The sequence below is a fragment of the Lytechinus variegatus genome, chromosome 3 (assembly GCF_018143015.1).
Source record: "Lytechinus variegatus isolate NC3 chromosome 3, Lvar_3.0, whole genome shotgun sequence".
Taxonomy (NCBI): domain Eukaryota; kingdom Metazoa; phylum Echinodermata; class Echinoidea; order Temnopleuroida; family Toxopneustidae; genus Lytechinus; species Lytechinus variegatus.
In genome coordinates, this window is record NC_054742.1 from 37382338 (window position 1) to 37410110 (window position 27773).

The window sequence follows — 27773 nt, forward strand, 5'->3', positions numbered from 1 at the left end:
GCTTTTTAGAGCAACCAGAAATATACACATAGATATCAGATATGTTTTGAAGTACAGAGAAAGAGAAGAGCAGTAGACCTACATTACAGATAGTGTGGTAGCAAGATAATTTTTTGATTTACTATCTCCAGCAGATCAAAAAAGCATCTCAAGATGTAAGTCATGCAATAGACTGTTTACGTTCTAGATAAACACACTTGGGTATACACCCAGCAGATGACACAACACAAATCATTGGATACGTCTCTCTCATGACATTTGTTATTCTTAATGGTGTGTATGTCAGCTTTCTACAGCAGACCCAGTGCTTGGACGAGACAGGGCCTCATCTCACAAATTAACCGCAAAGCATTCAGGATCCCTGTAGCTGACAACAACAACTTTGAATTATGGAGTTTTCGTAGTAACTATGCTTTCTCCTTAATTGGGCTTGGATGGTGATAAAACACACGCGCAATGCTCATTAAATTTTGATTATATCTTAACCATCATTAGCACATTTCATCACTAAAAACATGTCAACATTTAGGGGATAGATGTGAGCAGACAGTTGGACGCACTAATGAATTGTCACTAGACGGTCTAAACTGCTAATTTAAAAAGCGAATCATAAACCAAGCCATTGTGTTATAATTTCAGTATGGAATAGTATATATGTACAGCAAATAATCATATTCGCTTTTAAACATCATAAACTTTAATAACAGCTCAAGATTTCACATCCCGTGCCAATTCAAGTTCAACATCAACTGCTATAAAGTTCAGCATCTGGATCTATTTTTGGATGATACCCAGCAGAGTTTGGAAGGAAAACAGGAGTGGGAGATCTTAAAACCCCTGCAGATATTTTCTTGCACACCTTGGTGAAGATATCTCAAGATGCGTGATGCATAATACACTGACATCTTCTTTCCCACATGGCCATGGCATTAGGAGGTCTATTACCTTCAAATTTGTACCAGAAGCAATTTGACAAAATGCAAAGCCTTACTAGGAGAAGAAGAGAGATGATTACCAACCGCAAGGAACCAGTGGGGTGTTAACAGAGTAGGAGTATGCTTTTATAATGAAGCATTTTCTAAATTAGATCCAACCACACCAAAGACTTAACTGGTGCTGAAGCATTTTCAAAGTGTTTCAAAGCATTTCTTTAAAAGAAAATGGAGAGGGAAAACATAAAATCACATTTATTTAACTTGAAATATTGAAATATAAAGATTCCATTTTCACTCGTAATGATGTCAGCACTGACAAGTTATCATCCAGAAACCAATGTTTTGATCGGCTGAGAACTAATCACTGACTGCTACCATTTTAGGTAGTGGCAATTTCATGATATAGTGCCCAAGTTTTAAGTTCCTCAAAATAACAATTGATGAGCAAATATTAGGACTAATTTTAATCACTTTTATATAAAAGAGCAATTTTCTTTCATTTTTTTAAGCAAAAGAAGGAACAGGACATTGTGGCATGTGCCTTTAATCCACTGAAGCTACATGGTAAAGTTTCAAATTAATGCAGTTCAAACCCTGGTCAAGTCTTTTGGATGGTGACAATACAGGTCTGCTGCCCCAGACATAAATCAACATATCTGATAGATACCTAGAGCTTTAAAACTAATTTACACATGAACAGGATCTTAATATACAGGTATACTGTACCCAATAGGCGGTTTCAAACCGCCTCGATCACAAGAATCCCCGTTAAATTACGAGAACTTTTTAAGGCTAAAAAATACCCGTTAATTATTCCTGCATTCACACCGCCCCGAAACACATCCTTCGGGATAAGTTCCCGAAGTTACGAGCATGCGCAGTGTGGTCTGATAAGCAGGCAAGGCGGGAGATTCAAAATCACTAGCCCAGCAGCCACCCACGCCGCCGCGCCCAACGACACGCTGGGATAAAAGTTCCCGTAATTTGCTTTCACATCGCCAAAATACCTGCGACCTTGGAAAAATCCCCACGAAAGTTCTCGTAATTTCGCCAAGTACCTACTATTTAGCGGGTATTTTCTTTCGGGGATATTACGCGTAGTTTGCTTTCACATTACCAAAATACCTGGTATTTTCTGATCGGGGTAAATTTCCCGATCAGAGAATACCTGGAACTGGCGAACTTCGAGGCGGTCTGAAACCACCTAATGACTGGAAATTTGGCTAAGACTTACAGTCAAAATGTGAGTAAGTAAAGTGCAGTCTGGTTTTGGTCTTTGTTACTTATTATTTAGTCTCTTCCCTATAATTTCATGACCTCTTTTTATATCAAATATTATCATGTTTTTGTTTTATATATATTCATATTTCTCTCTTTATACCTGTGTTTGTTGTTGTTGTTTTTTCTTTTACCATTATTGCGCTTATCATTATTTTTGTGTAATATATTAAGATGAGCTCTACTTCATAACATCAATAATCACATCCCTTGTGGTAGATGCGAATACAATGAGTTCAATTTAAAGCTTCCAACCAGCTCAATTCCTGCAACAACAAAAAATCACCCTATTCTAGAACCATGATGCAGACAGAAGACAAAAGCCATCTTCTTTTATACCAAAGGTCATTCCATTTCTCCCTGATGTAAACAGTCACAACTGGTTCTATGGCTTCTTTACAGATGGGGTCCAAAGTGACTGATCTTCCCTCTGATGACGGTAGACTATGAACTGGTGAACATCCCAGCTTCAGGCCCCAAGGAATACCTGCTGAAAGACTAGTAGGATAATCTTCCTCCTACATCAATGTCACTTTTAAGAATAGAAGGCAAGCTAAGCTGAGGTTCATGACAGGATGATGGGTGAACAAGACAACCTGGACTATCCTTCCAGCTACTCTAGATTCCTAACAAGATTCTTGGTGTAATCAACAATATGAATATCCATCTTGCCTCGAATTAGGGTCAGAGCTTATATTTCAAAGGGTTTTCGTTAGTCAAATATTTTAATATTTTTACTGGAAACATAGTTTGAGTACGGATCCATGCTAAAATACTACATATTTTAATACAAGATTAGAAACCAATTTGCTTCTTCAGTATCCCCATAACCCTCATCACTGGTGGGTTTGTCTCAAAGAAGAAAGTAAATCATGTCCTATGACTTTTAGTGCTGTCTGATGAAATCCCTGCAGCTGATTGGCTGAGAGAAAATTTTTCAATGAAATAAATAATCCTTTAGACATGATGTTCCCCTGGTGATTCTCGATTATTAGGATTACCATGTAAAAAATCATAAGTATGGAGCACTAACAGATGAATGAGTGAGAACAGACGATTATTTTTATTGTAAATATAACATCCAATTTCCTGCTTTCAAGTTCATACAGAGGTGTGACATTATCATTTTTCCCCTTGATATTCCATAAAACTTGACAGGGTTGTGGTGAAACTCAATTCTATAGACTTAAAATGAAAGATGATTTGCCTTTAACCATTATGACAAGGAAAACAACATGGACAAGACCGGTGCTGCCCATTCCTGGATTGAGCTTAGGCACCCTTGGAATGCCTCAAGCCTATAAAGCTATGTACCTGAGATGTAAGCACAGTCTGTTTATATAACCTCTACTGATGAACATCAATGTCACGGCACGCTAACCAGAAGACATTTAGAGACGACAGACCGGGCGCAGACTTCAATTAAAATTACCCGAATATGACAGTCTTTATTTTCTTGCACTCCACCACAAAAGGAGCAAGGGAAGCAGTGCGTCTAAAACTAAATTTTCATTTAAAATGCAGTTTTCTTACAAAACCTGAAGGCTTACAACTAGAGAATATACAAATTTTACCACTTAAAAACAAAAGATATTCCACAATAATACATTGATACTATACAATACACTAGACAAAGTCTTTATGGCCCATATTCTGAAGTCAGGTTTAACTTAGACCATGGTCTGACTCTGTGGTAAAATTATGGGAGCCAAAAATTCAAAAGTTCTGTTTATATTGTATATATATATCTTATGTTTACTATTTTGTTTCCTGTGGCTTTCATAATAGAATAAAAATATTTCAAAATAGTTCAGTTACCAGTCAATTAAGAACAATTCGAGTTTCATAAAAGTTAATAAACTGGATGTGTAGGGGAAGGCGGGGTAAGTTGTGACAGTTTTTGCTTTTTGCATGTTAGAATTGATATGATTAATAATCTTGTCGAAATAAGTACCTTGCCTTGAAATTTAATTCTTCTGAAATATTTTCCACCTATATATAACTTTCTATCCCCACACTGAAAGCCATCGTGACCTTTGAAAAAAACAATGTCAAATGGCTCAACTTGCCCCATATATGGGGTAAGTTTGAGCCACCTTCTGGGGTAAGTTGAGCCACAAAAACTATGTACAAAATGTATGAGGGGAGAACCAGCATGTCAATTTTTTGTTCAAAGTCTTTTCACTTGCTAATTCTCTATAAATACTAACATCCTTTAAAAGGAAAAGTGCAGTCATGTAAATTTGCTCCTTTCAGCCAGCATTTCAATCGATTTTTATGGTTTGTTTGTTTTTTAAGATACATTACCATAGGAATTACCATGGCTCAACTTGCCCCATGCTGTTTGGCTCAACTTACCCCAGTCCGAACTTAGTGCGATAATTTTGTATCCACACATTTATTATGGATCCATCATATAAAAGACTATGACAAGAATGAAGATCAATACCTGGACTAATAATGCTGTTATCATGTCTTTATTATATTCAAAGACGTGTGTGTTTATAAAGCACTTATCTATTTCACACTCTTTTTTACTTTTTTGGCTGAAATTCATGTTTTTCCCTCTTAAAAACTACTTTTTGTTTCAAAGTTGAAAACAATGTGGTGGGGTTAGGGGTTATGCTATGGGTCATCAATACATGACTCCACCACAATGTCTGACTCATTCATTATTGGCCTAGGGCTGGTGGCTCAACTTGCCCCTATGCTCAACTTACCCCGCCTTCCCCTACTGTTAGAGATTTGTGTCCCAATTGGCTCTCCATACTTAAACCACAACTTTAAACAAGGGTTTAATTCAAATCTGAATTCAGAATATGGGCCTGAGTGTCATCTTCATGTTTAAAAACCATATTGAAGAGAAAAAAATAATTAAACTAAATGTATGTTATCTAGTAGTGTATAACGTACTTCATCTACAGATAAATCTTTCAAATAGCCTCCATAGCAGGTTTTGTTTTCAAGCCGGTAATAACTTAAACTCCCTCACTGGAATACCCGTCATACTGCAATTTAATTGAGAATACATCATCCACTTACCTTTTAATATAGAATGATCGATGCCAAGCCTTGATAAATCCCTGCCTCAATCATTCGCCCCTTTTCACTGGTCACTGCATGCATAATGAATAGATAATGAAATAGAAAAACCCAACATTATTAAATGCATATATTCACGGTACAGGACACTGGTCATTTGACTTTCATTGAAATGAGCATTAGGAATCAAGGATGAATTAGGATAAATTTACTTTCTTTCCAAGAAGCTATTTTAGTGGGGAAAAAAATCATCAAATATTTAATCTTGACATTCAAATGTGGATTATAACGGGTAGACAGCATTTAACTGTGCTTGGATGCACATGTAAATTCATCCACTTGATAACTGAAAACATACTATTTTTATGAATTATTATAACATTTTCTTTTGCTTAAATGTGACTATGGGTGTTTGTAAGCTTGGACATTAAATCTTTTTTTTTTCATTTAGTGGAATATGGAACCTATCATAATATTTCAAACATTGCATTCTAACACCAAGTACAAAAACATAAAATGTTCATTTGTGAATATTTTTGTGCTTTGACAACTGCTGTTGTATAAAATTAGGGCCAAGGTTTTCAAGATATTCTTATCTATTGCTCACAATGATAAATCTTTATTTATAGTACATACTGAATTTCATAAAAGGTCTATATCGATATTCTAAATATAGAATAATTGACAAGACAGTTGTGGTGAGGTTCTAATCTAAAAAGGGTTAAGAATATGTAATCTGATATCCGTTGACAAATCAGGAAATGAAAAGGACTTGATAACTTCCTTCTCTTGAGAGCAGCTAAAAGGGCTTGACATTCTGAAAGAAGTCAGTGTTCTACAGAACCGGAAAGATACTTCAAACACCTATAATTAATTAAGAACTACCTTTCTATAATGTCCCTATTATTTTCCTTGGTAAAATCTTCATATAACTTCTCTTCATTTATTTAGCACTTGTAAACAAACACAAATTAACACAAAAAACAGTTTGTGAATTCACTCATCAATATTTATGTTGAACATTGACATAATCATCGCAATCAACTCTAGGTTTAATCTCTCTCCTGGTAAAATCTTCATTGAAATTCATAATCCATTTTCCCCTTATAGAAAAAACAATCATTTCAAATGTAGTAGACACAAATTAAGATGACATTGAACACTGAAAGAAATTAATCAGATTAATCAGAATTAACGTGAAATCTGATGACACGCAGTAAATGAGAGAATGTCATAACTGTTTCTATTGAGCATCTATGTTTTGACTGTTTCATATTGAGATTATTTCCTGATGCAATCAAGATAAAAGTCTACCCATGATGCACATTAATGTCAACCCATTTAATCCTATAGATACAATTCTAGCAATATTTGATTCTTCATCTGTTAGCGTTGCCCGTAAACAAAAATTATTCCACAATTGTAAATGAAATGGTGCTAATGTCCAATAAGCAGCTTAAAAGCAAAACTGCCACAGAGAGCACAGAGAATCCTCAAATCATTCATGGACTACAAAATTTCATGTCTAGCCAAAATACCAAGCAGATTGCATACAATCTTTCAACAAGCATTCTACACTGAGTCATTCATATTCACACGATCCTTAATAAGTCTTTAACTCTAACTGGTACAGATTTGTTAGTTCTTTGGATTATAGTCACAATAGATAGAGTCTTGGTACATTTCCTCTTTTGACACCCACTCTGATCTAGCCAATCCTAGTGATAACTTTACAAACATAACAATGGATTGACAACTAAGTCTATTCCACTACCAAAGCTTCATCATAGGAAATCTTTACTGCCCCTCCTTTATTTGATAAGGATATCTTTAAGTTCATGACTTAAACTGGTTAAATATATGCATTGTTGGGGGATGAGTTGTATCCCAAGTGTCACTGACACTCTGTGTTTCACAATGGTTGTTTACAAGTTGATTAACTCTAAAAGCAAGCTCTAAAAGAATAAGAGCACACATTACAGTTTTTTTAAGTCAATATCTTGGGTTTAGTGGTCAGAGTGAAGGGACAGAGGTCTATATTGCACATAGAGTTACAATCAAACCAGGCAACGGAAATTCAAACGCAACAAGAATTTCTACCAATCAGAAGCGCATATTTGTGAATTTGCCTCTGGTTTTTCATTCATTCATTTGTTTCTACAACTTTTCAAATACAAAATAACAAAGAAAATACATAGCACATTATAACAAAAATATCCGACAACAAAAAATATAAACAAAGTATTTTCTATATAACATAAGGATTTAAGAAGGTTTCAGGGGTTGCCATCATATGCTTAGCTTGATTGAGTGGCAACCCAACACTTGTTGTTAATATCAATTCTTGCTGCAATGGGGCCTGTGCCCTGCAACATAAAAGTGCCTAGAGCATCCAATAATATTTCAAGAATGCTAAATAAATCTTGTGTATTTTTCATAACAGTTCAATTGTAACTAAGCCTGTGGAAAATTAAGTAGAAAAAATTACAATTGATAGTAGATATTGCTAGTGTCTCTTTATACAACAGGTCCTTGGATGTACACTCTTCTAGTCCAAATAATTTTGATCATTCTTTTCTAAGAAAAATCAAATGAAACTTATTGAATTCTTAGCAACAAGATTAGATCTGTGAATGGTAAATAAAATATTTGGTTAATACTATAAAAGCTATCATGTACATCATCTTACTTGGTTTATCAGAAACATATACCACAGCCTTATGGAAGCCAGCCAAGATTCTGTTGAACCATGAAATAGATATGAATGATATAATAAAAAAAAAGTCAACATGTTTTCTGCTACATGTAGTTACAAGATACTTGTACATATAACATGTACATGTAGGTCTATCTTGTGAATATCAAACTTTTAAATTACATGTATATTGCCAATTTTGCATATTATCTATCTTCAGATGTGATTCTCACCTGATATCAAGCAAATCAGTAAAGGTAATGAAAGCAAATGCATCAACCCATATTAGGTTCTGATCTAGAGATATTACATACATTATCAAAGCTACTCTACTATCATGAGCCAATTTGCACTTTCATAATCTTTAACCTCACATTACAGTCAGAAGCATCCAAACTGCTAGCCATCCATGCAGGGCACTTCCTTTCCCCTACTTCCTTTTCCCCTTCCTCTAGAGCCCCTTATCCCATCTCAATCACTGCTCTAAAAATACCCCTCTCCTCTTCAACAAGGGTGCCCTTGAAATGCCCCCTTTCATAGTTTTGATGAGTGAGTGGACATTAAATATTGTATAATATCCTATCTTAGGAGTTTGTTTTTGTAAAGAGGCAGTGCTGCACCAGCCCGAGTTGCTCAATCTCGAGATTTAGCCCGATCGGCCCTCTTCGGGATTAATCTTGAGATTCAAGAAACACCGTCTCCACCATCACAAGAAGAGTAATTTCTGCTCGAGGGAGGCATCGATGCATTATGGTCTGATGCCATGAATAAATAATACCCAGTACGTCTGCTCCTGCGAATTAGCAAGATAATTTGTAAAATAGCGTGCTATTTTGCAAATAATCCCATGTTGACTTGGGATCGCAATCTCGAGATTAATCCACTGAACTCCCGCGATAATTGCATCTCCATTACAAATGTTCTTGAGATTGTTCAGATCGGGATAATTTGCCGGATCAGAAATAGCGCGCTAATTTGAAAACTCGGGCTGGTGCAGACAACCCTACTGAGTCTTGTCTTATAAATTCAAGCTTGCAGGCACAAAGCCCATGGCTTGTCAAAATGTGTTATCAAGTGGCCTAAATTCCCAGCCTACCATGGCAAAATGGGACTTAATACAAGACACCTTAGTCAAATTTGCTCTTTGACATCATATGGTAGCTGCGGGTACTCGAAATCAAGAGATTTTGGTGCCTACCACACAGATGTGCGCCCACCCCCGCCCCCACAACATGGTCCGCGGCGGAGCACCAATTCAAGAAAGTATACTGAGAACAGGGCTATAATCATTATCATCCACTTCAATTTCCTTTATAAGTACAAAATTTTTATGCCCCTTGATGGAGTGTTTGAAGTGATTCCAATGATTTTCATTGATATTAGATATCATATTACCCTGCTCACCTGCTGGTCTATCAACTCAATCATTGTAAAGCTTGATAAATACTACCACCATTTTTTTTACATAAAACCTCTTATATCACTGCATGGCCACATTAAAGATATGATTAAATTCAGGTCAACATTTCCATACTAATGAAAGATAATGTCCCCTCCTCCCCTCATACTTATTTTTCTTTCTCTGTAAGACATATAAATCTCATATCATATTGACTTGTTCTGCTGAGAAAATCATACACTGTACATAGAAAAGAACTGCATACATTGTGTCGGCCCAATGTCTGAGCTGCACATTTTTATTAATGAATGTGAGTTAATTTGAAGAGCAAAATAAATGCAATCTTTTGCATGTGGTCAATTTTCTATGATATTCTCTCTAAAACCATGAAAACTCACAAATAATTTTTTTGTTTGTATTTCCAATATGCCTCCCTGAAATATCACTTCTATCCAAGTCACACCAGTTGCATGTCAAACACTGTCACTTGAGATTTATGATTAATAATTTGCTGGTACCATATCTAGTCTGTTAAGCTTGTATTTCATAAAAGGTGTGCCATAATAAAAGGGAACAAAAATTGCAAGGTTTTCCCTCTGAATTATTTTTTCAAATATATAACAAGGTAGTTTTGTCCTTTCATATAAAATACCAATATTGCAGAACAAATTTTTATTTCTGGGAATGTGAAAAAGTCACAATCATTTATGAATTATGAGGTAGAAATAAAATTTTGAAAAGAAAAGAAAATAGCATGCTTACATTGGCGGCGAAAAAAAAAATGGGAGGGGTCCACCTGAAATTTTGGGATGGAGACAGGTAAAAAATTTGACTAAAAAAAATAGTTATCAACCAAAATTTTATGATGGACCACCAAAATTTTGTTGACAAGCACACACACACAAAAGGTTATCAAGCTAAATTTTAGGGGGGACCGTCCCCCCACCTCAAATTTATGGGGGACCTGCCTCCCCCCCCACTTCCGCCACCTATGCATTTGACCATTGTGAGTAACAACTTTTCAATCACACACATAATAGGTCAATGCACTACAACCAAGATGGTATTGAATATGTAGACCTATTTGGTGCTGTCACAGTTCACACCCACACATTTACAAAAATATCTTATTACAAGAACTTTTCAAGCATGAGAAATTTACACCCACCCAAATAAAAGAAGTTGTGAGCCTATGTTAATCAAGACTCAAATATTAATAGGCAAATGGTGCACATTCTTCTTGCCTAACCTCTTTTTTTCAAAAGTAATTTCATTTCACATTGCATAGGCCTACATTATCATATCCATGTCCTTGGAGAAATCCTTGCAAAAAATCTTAACATTTATAAAGACCTATCAATTCTTAAGTATTTTCTTCAGGGATGTTACAAGTAATTTGCTTTCACAAAGGTTAATTATCGAAAATTTTCAGGGGGTGGTGTGAAAGCAGTTCTATGGGCATTTTTTGGCAGAAGGGTTCAACTGATGTAGATTTGAGAACACAAAAGAAAAACAGTTGTAAGAATGGAAACAATAACCAGCTATCAAGGATCTTTGGCTCAGCTGTCATAGAATATTGATTATTGCTATTAAGCTCAAACTTGCATTGTTTAAGTGCAAATGGGCATGGGTACACTTCTAAGATGGTACTTTAATTCTAGAGTGTAATGATTTTTATTATATTACTGGTCCCATGCATGGGCAAGACTCCATGACGAAAAAGATTATCCTAATTTTGATTCCTTCCATAAACCAAAGATTAAAAAATGACTTGGTATTTTCACTGCATTATAATAGGTAATTTGTCTTTGGAACATAAGAGCCCAAATTCATAAAGGTTGTTTTATTCATGAGTCCACTCTTCAGACAGTGGACTCATGAATAAAATAGCATACTTAAACCATGAAAACAGGCATCAACTTAGAGCACTGTGACAAAAGCGGGCATCAGCATCGGACATTTATTTAATATACGGCATATTTACACATTAAAGGAAATCTGCATAAAGCATGGGTTCAACCGATGGTTTAAAAACCATCTTTGTGAATTCGGTTCAAGATGTACAGTATGATAGACAAGTACATGTTCAAATTCTATAGGCCTGTAGACAGATATAAGTAATCCAGAATACATGAATTCCCAAAATCAAAATGCAGTAATCTCTGCCTATGTTGGTGTGTGCAATGTCAATGTTCAAATTTAAACAGCAACATGAATCATGATTGAAAACGCTATTATAAAATGTGTTAAGAGAAACAAAGGGTGTGTTCAATGTTTCCCATTCCCAGCCTTTCAGTTTGTGTTTAGGAGGAAAATTTAAAGATGTTTGGAAACAAAATCAGCTGAGATTTTATGACCTTCAGCATCCCGAATATGGCATTGAGTTTTTAAATGTCTTTCAGTTTGCTATCGCAGTGGAGGCCTACACAAGCAGTTGCCAGAATTGACCTTTTTGTGATGGGTCATACTACACAATGAAGCTGCGCCAACCAAAGCAGGAAACTTAAAGACAATTGACAAATAACAAGCCTTATATTTTCGACACTGAACAGTGCATTGCTGATCATGTTTTTGTTCTGTGTTTTGTTTCAAATAAGTTTTCAATCATGGTGCTTTTTAAATTTGAAAATCGACATTGAACACACCCCAAGTCAAATAATCACAGAATCATTTGCTCTAAAACTTAAAAAAAAAATATGTACCCGGTATGTTGAAGCTAAAGCTTATTTCCACAACCTCTATTATTATAATTGACTCAACTTCCATAGCTAGAGTGGTCTATTATACATTTTCTACACTAGGAATGGTGTGAAGCATTTTGTGGTTATAAAATTGGCTAGAACGGGTGCTTGAATATTTCATGAAAGCAACTGCAGCCCGAATATAACTTATTAATGCGATGGAACTCTTGCCGTGACAACTATAAGTGCATCGCTAAACGTGTTCTATGCAATGTTCATATGATAGATGAGAGCTTTTGTAAATGTCAAATGATCAAGTCTGCAGACTGCAGTGCTAACACACATTCATGTTCGGCTATATCAATATATACCATGTCTAGAGCACAGCATGAAGTATTAAATCTCAATATCTCGTTCTTGATCTGTGCATATCAAGCAGGTGTTCATAAAGGTGTGTTATTAGATCACATCTCATTAACAATTGGAGCATGGATTTGGTCCATGCTCCTTTTTATAAAACAATCTTTTAGACATTTTTTTTTCTCTTGTGACATTAAATATGGCCAATGGTAGTCACCAACATTAATTTCAAGTGATAACCATGAATCTTTTTTTTCATTTAAATCATTTCATAGTATCGGTTTTAAATAATTCTGTGCCATCTTTTTTAATTCAAATACTTTCATTGTTTTATTCAAACTAAGTTTTGTCAAACTTTATCCTGAAACTAATGAAATGTGAATCATGTTGGTCCTTCTTTGTAATAGGAATATTCAATGTTGTATTCTAGTATTCAATGTAGTATTTGAGTGAATACAATGGCAGTAATATGGAAATCCTATAACTTTTTTTCAGTTTTCAATCATGGTTTATGTATTTCATATTCCCAATCTCAGTAGACAAAGAACAGAAACAGATAAACTAGAATTATAATTAATTCAACTATTTTACGCAATATCAGTAGTTAAGGTATACTAAATTTCCCTATTAAAAATGAGTTCAGAAGACAGTTATGCCACCATTAAATGACAAAATACCATGATAAATACATCTTGTATGTACAGCTACATACCGCATGATCAACAGAAAATATTAAAATGAAAAAAAAATGCACTGAAGAGTTTTTATCAACTGTATAGTCTACAAAACAGCTGCACTTGTCATCAGACAAAAAAACCCTGTAAATGAACAATAGGGCCGTCTGCACCATCCCGAGTTTTCAAATTAGCGCGCTATTTCTGATCCGGCAAATTATCCCGATCTGAAAAATCTCGAGATTGTTTGTAATGCAGACGCAATTATCGCGCTAGTTCGTAGGATTAATCTCGAGATTGCAATCCCAAGTCAACTCGGGTTTATTTGCAAAATAGCGCGCTATTTACGAATTATCGCGCTAATTCGTAGGTGCAGACGCACTCGGGTTTGGACTCGGGTTAATTTATTCATGACCTTCAGTCCATTATGCAATTCGCGTTCCATTTCCGCCTTGGTAAAAACATAAACAGCGATTATACCGAACGCATGCGAAAGTCAACTTTATCATAGCGTTCATCAATTCCCCAATCAGCAACGATGGTGTCAAGCCCCCCGTGAATGGATTTTGGGAGAGACCAGACCGATGGGGGAGGCGCTCATTATCGACGATGGTCATAGTCAATAACAATACTGACAGCATTGTCGTCTTATTCCTTCGCAAAATGTGAGCAAATAGCATTTCTTTCCTCCCCTCTCTCTCTCTCCCCCTCTGTCGTTGCCTCGGAGTCCGCCATCATATTAAACGAAGAATACTTCACTCGCTTATAATTATAGCGCGGCTGAGCTGAGAGGATTGTTGCATAACAACGGTCGAATTCGGCGAAAGAGTACATGTACTTGATTGCATATCGCGGGAAGTTATTCAAAAGCGCGGGCCGTTGAAACTCCAAGATCGAAAGTGCGCATGCTCGGAATATCGGGCTTGTTGCCTCGCTCGAGCAAGAATCGCTCTTCGTGCGATGGTGGAGACGGGGTTTCTTGAATCTCGAGATTAATCGCGAAGAGGGCTGATCGGGCTAAAATCTCGAGATTGAGCAAACTCGGGATGGTGCAGCACCGCCTAATATGTATCCATTCTGAATTCCAGGCATCATGTGTACAACAAGGCAAGTGCTCACTAGGTGGTTTCAAACCGCCTCGATCACAAGAATCCCCGTTAAATTACGAGAACTTTTTTGGGCTAAAAAATACCCATTAATTATTCCTGCATTCACACCGCCCTGAAACATACCCTTTCGGGATAAGTTCCCGAAGTTACGAGCATGCGCAGTATGGTCTGATAAGCAGGCAAGGCGTGAGATTCAAAATCACTAGCCCAGCAACCACCCACGAGCCGCGCCCAACGACACGCTGGGCTAAAAGTTCCCGTAATTTGCTTTCACATCGCCAAAATACCTGCGACCTTGGAAAAATCCCCGTGAAAGTTCTCGTAATTTCGCCAAGTACCTACTATTTAGCGGGTATTTTCTTTCGGGGATATTACGCGTAGTTTGCTTTCACATTACCAAAATACCTGGTATTTTCTGATCGGGGTAAATTTCCCGATCAGAGAATACCTGTAACTGACGAACTTCGGGGTGGTCTGAAACCACCTACTGAAAGGACAGCATAGGATACAGATGTTAAAGGCATTTGATAGAACAATGTTGACAGCTGCTTTCACACTAGGTTACTCATTGTCTTATACATTAACCAATTATCACACCAAGTAATGGTAGACACAGGCTATGACAAATCATTATCAAATGCATTACATTTGCATGTGTGAAGTTATGAATGGAGTCATCATAAGGCAGAACGTACAGTAAGCCTGAGTGAGGATGGATCATGAAGTTGAGGCCAAGAACTTTCTCCCATGGAATTTGCCCACATGGCTCGGCCGGCAGCTCAGGCCGGCAAAATGGTGCCTCAAGGCCGGACTTGACTCCATCCCAGACATTGCTTTACACTTTTTAAACATGAATCATTCATTCATGTTTGATCATTTATGACATAGTTACATCTGTACCCTGCAACACTATAGATTCTGATCTCCTTGATTCCAATTGATGATTTAATATCATTAGTCTTAGTCAGTCTGTAGCACTACTGGCAAATGCATTTCTTATGTAGGTACATGTTATGTCAAATTAGGATATTACAATTCCAAATTTAATTTGCACGGGAGCTACATGGCCAGTGAGCTATAGCACACTCATACTAGTGCAACTAAAGTATACTAACTTCAGATTTAAAGTTTTGAATGCCTTTTATTATCATACATTGTACATGTAATTTTATTTCCACAATAACGAATAGATTGAACAAACCCCTGGTCAAAATGGTCAGATAAAGAAAAGTAATAGGATTCTAATACATAGGCCTACATAATAATGAAACCATGAAAGCCCAATTAAAATCATTTCCACATCACATCAAATATCTAATCATACATTCTCACTGTCCAATGTCAAATGTACATAGAAGAATGCTGCCATACAGTGTATCTCTAATGAATCCATGAAATACTGTCATAAGGATTTGAACAATGTATGTAACTAAATGTATGCTTTTATGAATGTATGTAAATCTCTTACCAGGGGAATTCCCCAATAATGATCAGTATCCAATCACACACACAAAGGCAGCCTTCACCTCACAAATAATATTTCCTCAGGCTCAGTATTTAACAGTAGTATACGATGTAGAATATAGATGTCGACCAGTTAGTAAGAGTTCAAACGAACAATACTGAATGCTCAATGAAATGGCAGAGACTTGAAATGGGGTTGGACCAACGTGACTGGCCAAGCATGTTTGATCAAACTCAACGTCTGGCAAGCACACTCTGAGTAAACATCTGGGGTCCCTCTAGACTCATGTACCAGCCACCCATTTATATGTTGGTAAATATTTGCAGACTGTGTTTATCTGCAGTAGTGATATTTTCAGAAATTTTGCAAATAATACAAATTATAAAACAGCTTTTCTTCACAATATCAATGAAAATGCAATAAAATTATTTCAAAATCCTATGAACTTGCCATCTTGAAGTAAATTCACAAATATCATGTTTGTAAAACAATTGGCATTTGGCATGAAATACTGCGGATCTACCAGTCTTCTCCTTCAATTCATTCCACAAATTATGGTAATTTCATGATTTAATTTCAGATCTGATTGAATAGAAATTTTGATTAAATTTTTTTGAATAATTTTGATCCATTTCTTTTCCTTTTGGGGATGAGATGCATAGCAAGTGAAACATTAGACATTAAAAATTAACCCAAACCTGATCTGTCTTCAAAGACTATGCTTTCACTGCAGGACTCTATTAGCCTAACTGGTGACTCATACCCCAGCTCTAGATTATTTTAAAATGGGATTTTGTTTTCTTCTTCATGCACCTTTAGCTCATTTGCAAACAGTGTTTATTGGTTGATTGCTTAGTGGGTAGAATGTTGACCACATTTAACCTGTAACTAAAAGCAAAATCTCAAAGTTTGAAGTTTCGTGATAGCAATAACTTTGGTGTCATTGTATTTTGTACAAAATGGAGGTACACATTTAGAGATAGCACATATTCATAATTCAAAAGAAAATTGAACCAATATGACTCCAATTACCATACAAGGATTTCATACTGATTCCAGTATTCCAATTGTGAAAGACAACAATGTGATACTGTGTATACGTGATTGAAGGGAATGGCTGTAAAAATGATTCTGAAAGGGAAATCTTCAAACATAATTACAGAAAGAGTATCAATCACAAAAAATAGCATTAATGATTGTTTAGATTTGTATGCATCTGGTCTAATATATTAAGGAGTATCAAATTTTAATTTTCTCTTATTTGATCTCTCTTGAAATGGACAAAATTGCATGCATCATTAAATAATAAACAATATACTAAAATAAAATCTCAACACATCCAAATCTGATACCCTTTTCATAAACCTATCCTCCAATTAGCCGCCTAAGAGTAATGCGGATAATTCAATAAAAATTGCGTTCATAAACTCCGAAAATAAGCCGCATTATTTTTACGAGTGCCAGTCCTGAAAAAGGGGGATAATCGCCATGACAACTGGACACGCCCCCTCCGATGCAGTTGTGTTGGAAAAGGGTGACCTTGTGACTGCACCATGGCAATTATCCGCATAATTTGGAAATGCGTTCATAAACTCAAAATCTTGTCCCGATGCTGCTATTATGCGGATAATAGCAGCATCAGAGTAATGCGGATAACTCTTGTCCTCCTCCAATTTTACGACCAAATTATGCTGCTATTAGCCGCCTAATTCATTTTAATGGGGTTTATGAAAGGGGTATGAGGTTCTTATAGATGGCATGAATTTAACATTTTCTTGTGTGTTGTTTTCTTTGATTCCTATGATTTTAATCCTTTCTAAAGTTTTGACCATCATATATTTAAAGGTGTTGGCTGATAACATACATACCTTGTGCTTTCTAAAGGGTTACAACTAAAAATAAAATATATCATATCACTACACTCACACAAGGATATCTATACAGAAAAAAAAACACATGATGATTATTTTTAAAAGACGAAGTTCATTGTGAGTTCAAAAAACTATCATCTTAAAAACATCTACTGAAATAAACACATGCAGATGAAAATAAAATCATTCTGATCACTCTTGTAGAACAGATTGTGTTGTGCTATACACAATAACAATACTAAACAGGCGTTGAAGCTTATAATGTCATCTTTCACTGCAGGGTTGTTTGGTCTCACCCAAACTTCCGCCCCCCAAATTTCAAGTTTCCGAACACATTGACCCATTTGAAAATCAGTCATGAGAAAAATCAAGATTCTATAGCCCAGCCATATTGATTCTGCCTGATCAGAAAAAAAATACCTGGTGGGTGTTTCATAAAGCTGTTCTTAAGTAAAGAGCGAATTTAAGAACGACTGGTGATCCTTTCTTGTGGTAAACAGTATGTTCATCGGCGCTGGTTTTCAAGTTTACAAGAAAGGTTCACAAGTCGTTCTTAACGTCGCTCTTAACTTACGAACAGCTTTGTGAAATGGCCCCCAGGTATGTACAAAAGCTAAGTTACCTAATCTAAAATACCAGCAAATTAGTAGGTACTTCCTAAAAGTACCTGCAAGAACTGCAAGAACTTTGGCAGTGATTTCTCCTCCTAGGTTAAAGGTAAATTCCACTCCAGAAAATGTTGATTTGAATCAATATAGAAAATAGAACAAAAATAACGCGGGAAGTTTCATCAAAATCGGATGTAAAATAAGATGTTATGACAATTTAAATTTTTGCTTATTTTTAACAACAATTTTATGTGCAACTCACTGAAATGCAAATGAGAGACAATGATGTCCCTCACTCACTATTACTTTTGTTTCTTTTATTATTTGACTTATAGAATATTTCAATTTTTACTGATTTGAAAACAAGGACCAACTTGACTACAGCATAAAATGAGAAAACAATGCTAATTCCACATGTTCAGGGATGAAGAAAACTTTCTTCCACATGAGAACAAGGAGAAAATTAGAATATTTCACATTTCACATTTCACATAATAAAATACAAAAGACATAGTGAGTGGTGTTATCATTCCCTTCATTTGCATACTGACCAAGATGTGCATATAACTGTTTTGTGAAATGAAGCAAAACTTTAAAGTGTCATAACTTCTTATTTCACATCCAATATGGATGAAATTTCAGGGTAATATTTGTTGAATTTTTCTCTTTTCATTCAAATCAACTTTTTGTTGGGGTGGACTTGCTGTTTAAGGAGATATTGGCATAGTGGAAGCAAATTCAACAAACTTTAGAGGAGAAGGATGTGCATCTTCTGCTATAGGCAAATGGAAACATAACAGACTTGTTGCACACACTACTGGAACTTAAATTACTGGTCCAGGCAGGTGTGAATGCTTAAAATTATTTTTTCATGTCATTTTAGACTTTTTGAAATTTTGTATTTTCTGATTGGGAAGATGTAAATACAGCAATACACACCACCACCTCTTTTATCCTTAGGATAATGCGCTTTCCTCTTTTGTTCAGGCATTTTGGTCCCTAGAAACTCCTTTTCAATAAAAAAAAAATCCATTCTATTGGTGATAAATGGATACAGTAAATCATTGAACAATATCATTATGTGTAAAACCACTGTATTAGCACATTTGCATCAATGCTCACAGGAAATGATAAAAATATATTGCAGAATTAATGAATCCATGATTGCAATGGAATGGAATATTCATTGAAAGGTACATGAAACTGCAAGTCCATTCTACAAAATAAACTTGAATAGAAGTGAATGAGAGAATATAAAACTAATGGAGATTTTTTTCATTAGAATTATGAAGAACTTCTTGACATATCATGCAAACTGCAATAGCTACATTTACATGACATCCTATTGTACTATAGTTTCTTTACTATAAAAATTGAGTGGCATATGTTGTGTATTGAGTAATTTGATTTATGAGCTTACTGTCAGTCATAAAGCCCTGACAATCACAAATTTGCCAATTGCTGGACTCCATTTAATACTTGAGTGAAAACTAAAAATTTTCCTCAAACTGTTTGTATTTCGTAAATGTAGATACAATCAAGCATACTGATTTCAAGAGTAGACCTCGCCTCTCAAGACTTGGAGGAACTTAAGACAATCCTTATAATTGGAAAGTATGTTTGTGTATTACAGCTATAATTGTAAATTTGGTTAACATATGATCTATTTTAAATTCTATTAATTATTTGTGTACTGTAAAACACTTACTTAAAAAAGAAAGCATTTTAAGAGCTTTAGCTATCTTCAAAATACAATATTCATTGTCCAGTACTATATAGTGATAAGTATCTTGTCTGAGCTTCAAATCATTATTTGCCTATCTTATTATGTTGGTAAAGAATTAGTCAGGATGCGCTGAGCCTGTAAGCTTGTTGTAAATACATCCTAATCTCTTATCATGAATATAACTGTTACAATGGACAGTTAGGGGTCTTTGGTCTGGCTGATATACCAGATAAGTGGGTCTTTGCTAAGGCTTAATCCAGATTTGTACTCATAATGATGTCTGGGGAACAGAATGGATGGACTGAGATAAACCTATGGATATATACAGAACGTGGGAACCACAAGGATTTAAATCTTAATATCACAACATGGCCACATATTTTCTTTTCATAAATACCATAAAAACTCAACAATCGATCACAGCATAAATCATGATTATCTTTTCAAATCAAATGGTGGTAAAATCAGGTTTTCTTTCATACATAATCTCAAAATAAGAAATGTCTCCAAATGCGGTATCAAGCCTGTAGATATATCTCATGCCAATTATTTTAGGCTTATTAAAGGTGAGAGTAAAGAAAATGGTAATGCAAATGTGGAGTAGGAGTGCACTGGGAAAATATAGAGACATCTCGATTGTAAGAGAGCTATTATAATTTCAAACTGAATACACACAAAAAAAATATGAGGGTTTTTCAATTTATAAGGACCCTTTTCTCAATGTCTTAAAGGCATATATCAAAGAAACCATGTGGGGGATGGGCCTTTGTTCATGCAGGGTAAAATCTGTGTATTCTCTTCCACAGAGTTTGAAAACCGAGATGGCAGTGTCCACCTTCAAATGCAACCTGAAGACAAACATGTATAAGAAAGCTTTTTGACAGACAACCATTATTATTTTCTTGTCTTAATTGCTCTGTTCAAAGCACCCTGAGCATGTAATTAAGATGGAAAATTTTCTATTAATATCTAGGTATTTTATTACTATTATTATTATCATCATCACCCTTTGCTCCCTTCAAATTAAGGTATGGGTCTATTATTTTTCCCCTGTTCAATAAAGTGTCAAATGGAGAAAAATTTGACCCATCTTTTATGAAATTGGTCAGAGAGGCTAAAGTGCATTTCCAATATCATATAAAATATACTGCAAAACCAGCACTAAACTAAATTACAAGCTTGCTTCTCAGCATAAGACCTAGAGCTTGGAACAGACCTTCATTTCACATGGGAATGGTAGTCTAATAATAATTTTCATCTGGAAAGAGAGGCTACTTTAGGCAATATTGAGGTCAATATGGTGTCACAACATGGCAATAACCAATATCACAATAAAAAGGGCTTCATAATGATGAAAAACTGCAATTTCACCCCTCATAGTAAACTCCTATTTTAGAATATTTTGCCCATATAAGGATATTGATATTAGGGTTTTGAAGAAATTGTTTATGAGTAGCCTACATGTATCTGCCAGGGACATTGTTTTATATCTACAAGGTAGGCTTCACAACTGGATATCACAAAAACAAATGATATAAACAGAAACCAGGAAATCAGAGAACAGTGAAATTTTTCTATTTATTATTACTCTTGATAAAATTGCTGATAAATACCCACAGAAAAAAAAATAATTGGGTATTGCACCAAACATCTTTTAATAGGATTGATGAGAGGTCACTTGGTTCTGAGAATAAAATTCTAATTCCCTTTGTATAGTTGTGAAAAGCTTACAGGAAAGCATTCAAGGATGGCTAAATAAAAGGTTTCTATCCACTTGGTCTTTTTAAATAGCCAAATGCAGTATACTGTACAACAAAACAAGAAGGCTACTGGTAGAGACTACATGTAATTACATCATTGAATCCTTTAAGAAGTTTAGGATTACAAGGGTTTTTTCTTTGATATTTTATTGTGTGCATGTATGTACAATGCATAAACATACATGTATGTGTAGTACATATACTGTGAATATATTAACATTCAATATAAGACAAATATGATTGGTGCTACAACATTCAAAATTGCACAAATGAATATCATATTGACACTTTTCATAGAAACCAGTCAAAAAGAGCGCTACATGTAGATAGGAATATATAAGCCTTAGCATCCATTGGCCATAGGGTCGGGATTGCGCCAGCCTGTTAATTTACTTAATTTTTTTTGTTGTGGTGGACCCATCAAAAAATTACAATGCATCAAAATGTGTTTATTGTACAAAGAAACTTTAAAACAGTTACTATTTTTCCACAAATTCAATAACAAATATGATACCTAGGTAATGTTTTATTATTCGTGACTTTAATAGATTGTTTTTCAATCCTCATAAAACCAGCATTCAGTGAAGGTTTCTCATTCATTTTACAACCATCAAGAACAGCATAATGATGAGGGTTACTCAATGGTACAGCATAACAATGAGGGTTACTCATTGGTACAAATAAAAGGTTATTTGGTTTTTTCAACATGAGTACCTTGGATACCAAGACACCATTGATGTAAATATAAACACTTGTAACCTCACTTTTTTATTTCCTGTAATACTCAAAAGTCTACAATCATACTGTAGAAGGAAATTCCTAGTCCTTTAATTACATCCTTTACATTTTATTCCAGGAAGAAATTAAATGATTTCCCTAATAGATTTGAAAATGGAAAATGATGTATCCATAAGGTATTCAATGTGAATCCTTTGAAAGTTTTATTTGGTTTATAAAATTTTGGTTTATTATAAGATTCTTCTTGAATTTACACTTCATATTTTATAATACTTCATATTTCACAGAATAGAGTTTATCTTTCTGTTCTTTATGAATAAAATTAAGAATTTGAAGGAAAAAATGCATAATTCATGTGCCACCAATGTTCTTTAACATGAGAGGCATGAGGGTTGAAATTTTTTTTTCCTAAAACATAGACAAAATAGCATGGGCTGCAAGTGATAATTTCAAAATTCAAGAAATAATTAACTGAATGAATCCCGAGCACAGAGAAGAATATTGATTAATCAGTAGATCTAATATTTGTCATATTTTAATGAATAACTTAGAAATACATGTGGATTCATGATAATGCACAGTATATTGATCTCATTTTTGTCAACAAATCTCTCAGAATTTTCAAACACAAGAGAGGGACGTCAGAGTACAGGCACAATTTACATGCATATTACTCACTCAAATAGAAGGTATCCCACTATACTCATTATCCTAGGGTTGGTCTTCTATAGCATGATTGCATCATGATCAATATTCCCTTTATTCTAGATTAAATTAAGCTCTAAAGGATGTTTATTAATTTTGTGCCAAAAACAAGTACATATTCATTATTTATTTAAACCATGGGTTTAACTGTGAATGTTCAATCTATCCGCTCACTGACATTCAAATTTTCTTTACCATTAAAGCACAAGACAAAAGGAAAGAAAATTAGAGGAAAAAGGGTGAAATGTGAATGATAATTGATATCATTTTCTGATTATTATGTTAAAATCTAACACATTTTTAAAAATCAATTAAAAAGGTGAAATATTTTGCTTGATCGGTTCACTTGCATTGCACTTTTTGCCCCAAATGCCATGTCTAGCCCCCTCAAAACTTTTGGCTCACTACACCACCGATTTACACAGAACTTTCATGTTTGGCTTTCCATACACGTAGCACAACCAGGGGCCCATTGCATAAAACTTTTGCCATAAAAAACTCTGGCAAACAAAATCATGCCATTGAAAATTACACATTAAAATACTCTGGCCAGAAAATTGCCATAGTTTTTTATAGCATAAGTTTTATGCAATGGGCCCCAGTTGTGGCTAAAGCCCCGTTTTAATAGACAGTGCCCGGGCAGGGGGGGTAAAAAAGGTGGGATAGAATTCCTCAACGAGGCAATAAAACCATGGGTGGTATCCTCCGTGCACCATCTTAACAGACGACACTCACTGAAATCCTACCCAGAAAGGATACATGCAAAGTTTAATTACAGACGAATATTGTGGATTTAAAAAAGAAACAATGCCAATGCAATGGTATGAAAATTAGCTACCGGTATTCCAGATGAGTTTTGGGCTTGCGGCTAAACCTGCAGCATGCAACAAACTCTATCGATCAGGTATTTTTTAGGCTAGCCTACAACTTTAATAGGAGGGTTTAAAACTAGTATCACATCACGTTACTGCCAATTATTATTTAGATATAGGGTTTCATGGGCACAGATATTTTTTGATGTCTTTTGAGGTTCTTTCAAAGAGACAAAATGTTAAAACTGATTAACGTATATGCCTATGGAAACCATCCAATATTTTCCATATTGGATGAAATTAATATTTTGCCCAGCCTACAAGAATATCATTGGTTAATAAATGATTGTGCGCATGAAGCTATTGTTACTTCGCAATGAAATTGCATTGCTTATTAGTTGCTAGGAGGTGTGGCAAAGGAGCGAGATTGCGTCAATTTATTGAATTCAAATGCGCTTGCACTATATGCTATAGCGCAACTTTACACAGATTTCTTTTTTTTTTAAATGACAATACTCAGTCATCATGTTCATGATTTCGAGGATTGACATAAAATGCTGGGTAAAAACAATTTTTTCTGCCTAATTAATTTATGTTTAGCTTTGTGAGGGTATCTAAATAATAATAGAAATATTGGATAACCAATCTTTGTGGGATGTGTAGAAATATTGTTACTCACTGAAGAACAGTATTGAATTCGTCTCCAACTCATCCAATATTGTTCTTCAGCTCGTACAATATTTCTCCCAAGGCCATCCAATATTCCCTAAATATCAAAAAAATATATTCGAAATAGAAATATAAAAATTTGATTGTTTTGAAAATAAAAATTGACGGTTAACAAAAATGTAAATAAAAATGGTTATAGATCTACTATAAAAACAGCAATATATTTATAAACAACTCAATCTCTCGTTTTGACCATGAACTTATTAGGCACGCTCTTTGTACAAGTCAATGCGCAATATCAAGCTTTTCGGACGGACTGCACTCCAATCGCATCTTAACAGAATGTGCACTCTGGTATTAGCAGGGTGGAGTTGTTTTTCGACCCCGCTTCCACCCTCGTTGGAGCAGGCCGAAATTTGGAAAAATCCTTCCTGACACAGCCCTACTTTTATCCCAGTGGGAGCATCTTAAAGGGGAAGTTCACCCTGACAAAAACTTTATTGTAAAAATAGCAGAAAAAATAATTAAAAATATTGCCGAAGGTTTGAGAAAAATTCATCAAATAATTAAAAAGTTATTAGAATTTCAATTATTTGATTTGTGACGTCATATGCGAGCAGCATTCCTACATAGCAAATGGTAAAAAATCAATGAAATGTCATTTTCTCAGTAAATTGATAATGGTTTTCGCTGTACCTTTTGTATATCAATAGACAAATCATTTCACACCCCACCATGAATAGAAAAGAAAATTAAGTCATCAGGAACCATGCAAAATTTGAAATTCATGCATTTTATATTACATAACACATGGGGCAGCTGCTCGTTTATGACGTCACAAATGCAAAACTTTGAACTCTAATAACTTTCTTACTCTTTAACGGATTTTTCTCAAACCTTCACTAATATTTTTTACCATTTTTTCTGCTATTTTTGCAACAAAGTTTTCTTCAGGGTGAACTTCCCCTTTAAGAGGAAAAGGGGAGGGGTTATCGGGGTAGGACAGTCAGAAAAGTGTCTGTTAAGACAGGGTAGGCTTAAGTTAAAATGTGGGCCTTTTTTATGGACAATAAATATCTTGAGACAGTCCATAAGACTGATAAGCATCTTACCCCTGACCCATTACTACATTGTAAATGCAGAAACTATTGATTCAAGAATCTACATCTCATTTTTCCAAGTACAGTTACTTTCTATGGTAGTGATTAATCGTTACTCATTCTTGTTTGGGTAAAGTGAGCGGGTGTACAAGTTACTGAAGCATGGCGTAAAGTCCAAGACATCGTTTCTCATTTCATGCCTTAATGAGTCCAACTCAGGCCAACCATGATGCATTTGAAGCAAAGACATGGTTGAATGGTATTTTATGGATAGGCAGTGACATCGTCCAGCATTGGCAGTCAATTTCAGTAATACCATACTAATTAGGCTTATTTGAAATTTAAAGAAAATCCATTTTCATAATTGCAATCAAATATGAAGATAAATGCTTGATAACAAAATTAGAATGATAATTACAAGTTTAATGTTGCTTCGTATGGATGTGGGCACTCATACAAAAGGCAAGCGGAACAATTCAAATTTTTAAAAACATTGTATGCATAACACAGAATACTGATTACTGATCAGCACACATTAATGCACTCTATCATTGCATAGATGTATGCCAGACATGAGGCCTAAACATGTTCTGGTAAATTTGGAGATATTCTGGTGATTGGGTGGGTCTGAAAGCATCTACATGTACTGAGTACAAGTACAGATAGACAAATAGAACAATACATCACTGTCACAACTCCATCACCATAACTACAAAGGGTAGGACAGACCATAAAATTATAGAGAAAGGTGAGAGTTCGCTGTAGGAGTGCCACTATAACCATGTCCATGATATTACAATAAGGTACTCTGGTTTTATGGTGAATTTTATGTCCATGGTAAATGAATTTAAAGGACAAGTCAACCCAAAGAAAAAGTTGTTTTGAATAAAAATAAAAACCCCAAAAAGCAAAACAATGAAAATTTCACCAAAATCGGGTGTAAAATAAGAAAAAAGTTATGGCATTTGAAAGTTTGAAAACAGTTATATGCACATCCTGGTCGGTGTGCAAATGAGGAGACTGATGATGGCATCTACTCCCTTATTCTTTTCTATTTCATGAAATATGATATATTCTAATTCTCTCCTCATTGTTAAGTGAAACAAAGATTAATTCCCCCCTGAACGTGTGGAATTAGCATTGATTCAATACTCTATGGCTCAGTCAGGTTGATCCTTATTGTCAAATCTGTAAAAAATGAAATATTGTATAATTAAAAAAAAAAAGGGGGACATCATCTCCTGTCTCACTTGCATGTCACTGAGTTGGGCATATCACTGTTTTGTGAAAAATAAGCAAAACTTAAAAAATGTCACAACTTTCTTATTTTGCATCCAATTCTGATAAAATTTTCAGCATTATGCTAGTTTGATTTTTCTCTATTTATTCATATCAACATTTTTCTGGGGTGGACTTGACATTTTAAAAGGGAGTTACATGTATCTACCACAGAGGGTAAACTGCACAGTATGGACCATCCTCTAATAAACCATGCTGAGAACAGTATTGATGATATTTACACCTTTTGAAACAATAAAAACATCTTGTGAAGTTTGCTAGTACAGTATGATAGCCATTTCATCTTTTAATCTGAAAATAAGAATTTTCTGAGGAAATCTGTCATTCTTTGGTTCCTTTGCATATTTCTGGTAAGAATATTGCAAAGAGATATGAAATATTTCCATATTAGGTAAGGAAGCAGGAAAAAGTGTGGAGAGTTGAAGACTGAATGTGGCTCTGTCATGTATTGCCTTTAAAAAGCAAATAAAGCCTGGCTTCAACAATAAATTATCATAGCTACCATTCAATTTCAACAACATGATGATTCTCGTAGTAAATCAAATTAGTGTCCTTGATATTGCAGAAAAAGACTCTGAAAATCAACGAGTCATATAATAAAACCTAACACTAGTCAATGTATACACTGTCAACAGCATAATTGATATTTGGTTTCGTTCTTATTTCTTTCTTTTTTTTCAAAACTCTTAGTGACAGCTGTTTAACATCATGTTAAAAAAACTTACATTACAAAAAGTACAATTTGTTACTCAACGAAAAGTACATACATGTATGAATTATTTTCCTCAAAAGTAATATATCCATCAACAAACTTCAATGGTTGGTTAATATTTTTTTTAAACGAAAG

The 27773-nt window shown here is 34.9% G+C and overlaps 1 long non-coding RNA gene across 2 annotated transcripts in view; it reads right to left on the reverse strand.

Annotated features, from left to right (window-relative positions):
• The window catches only part of LOC121410926, a 36977-nt gene extending 21022 nt beyond the window's left edge, over positions 1 to 15955 (reverse strand). The window contains exons 1-2 of one of the 2 annotated variants that reach the window (XR_005969399.1): positions 15642 to 15955; positions 5256 to 5329 (exon numbers count right to left, since the gene is read on the reverse strand). This is a non-coding gene — a long non-coding RNA (uncharacterized LOC121410926). The remainder of the gene's footprint in view (positions 1 to 5255; positions 5330 to 15641) is intronic. The other variant, XR_005969398.1, reaches the window with a different exon arrangement.
• Positions 15956 to 27773: the final 11818 nt, after the last annotated feature.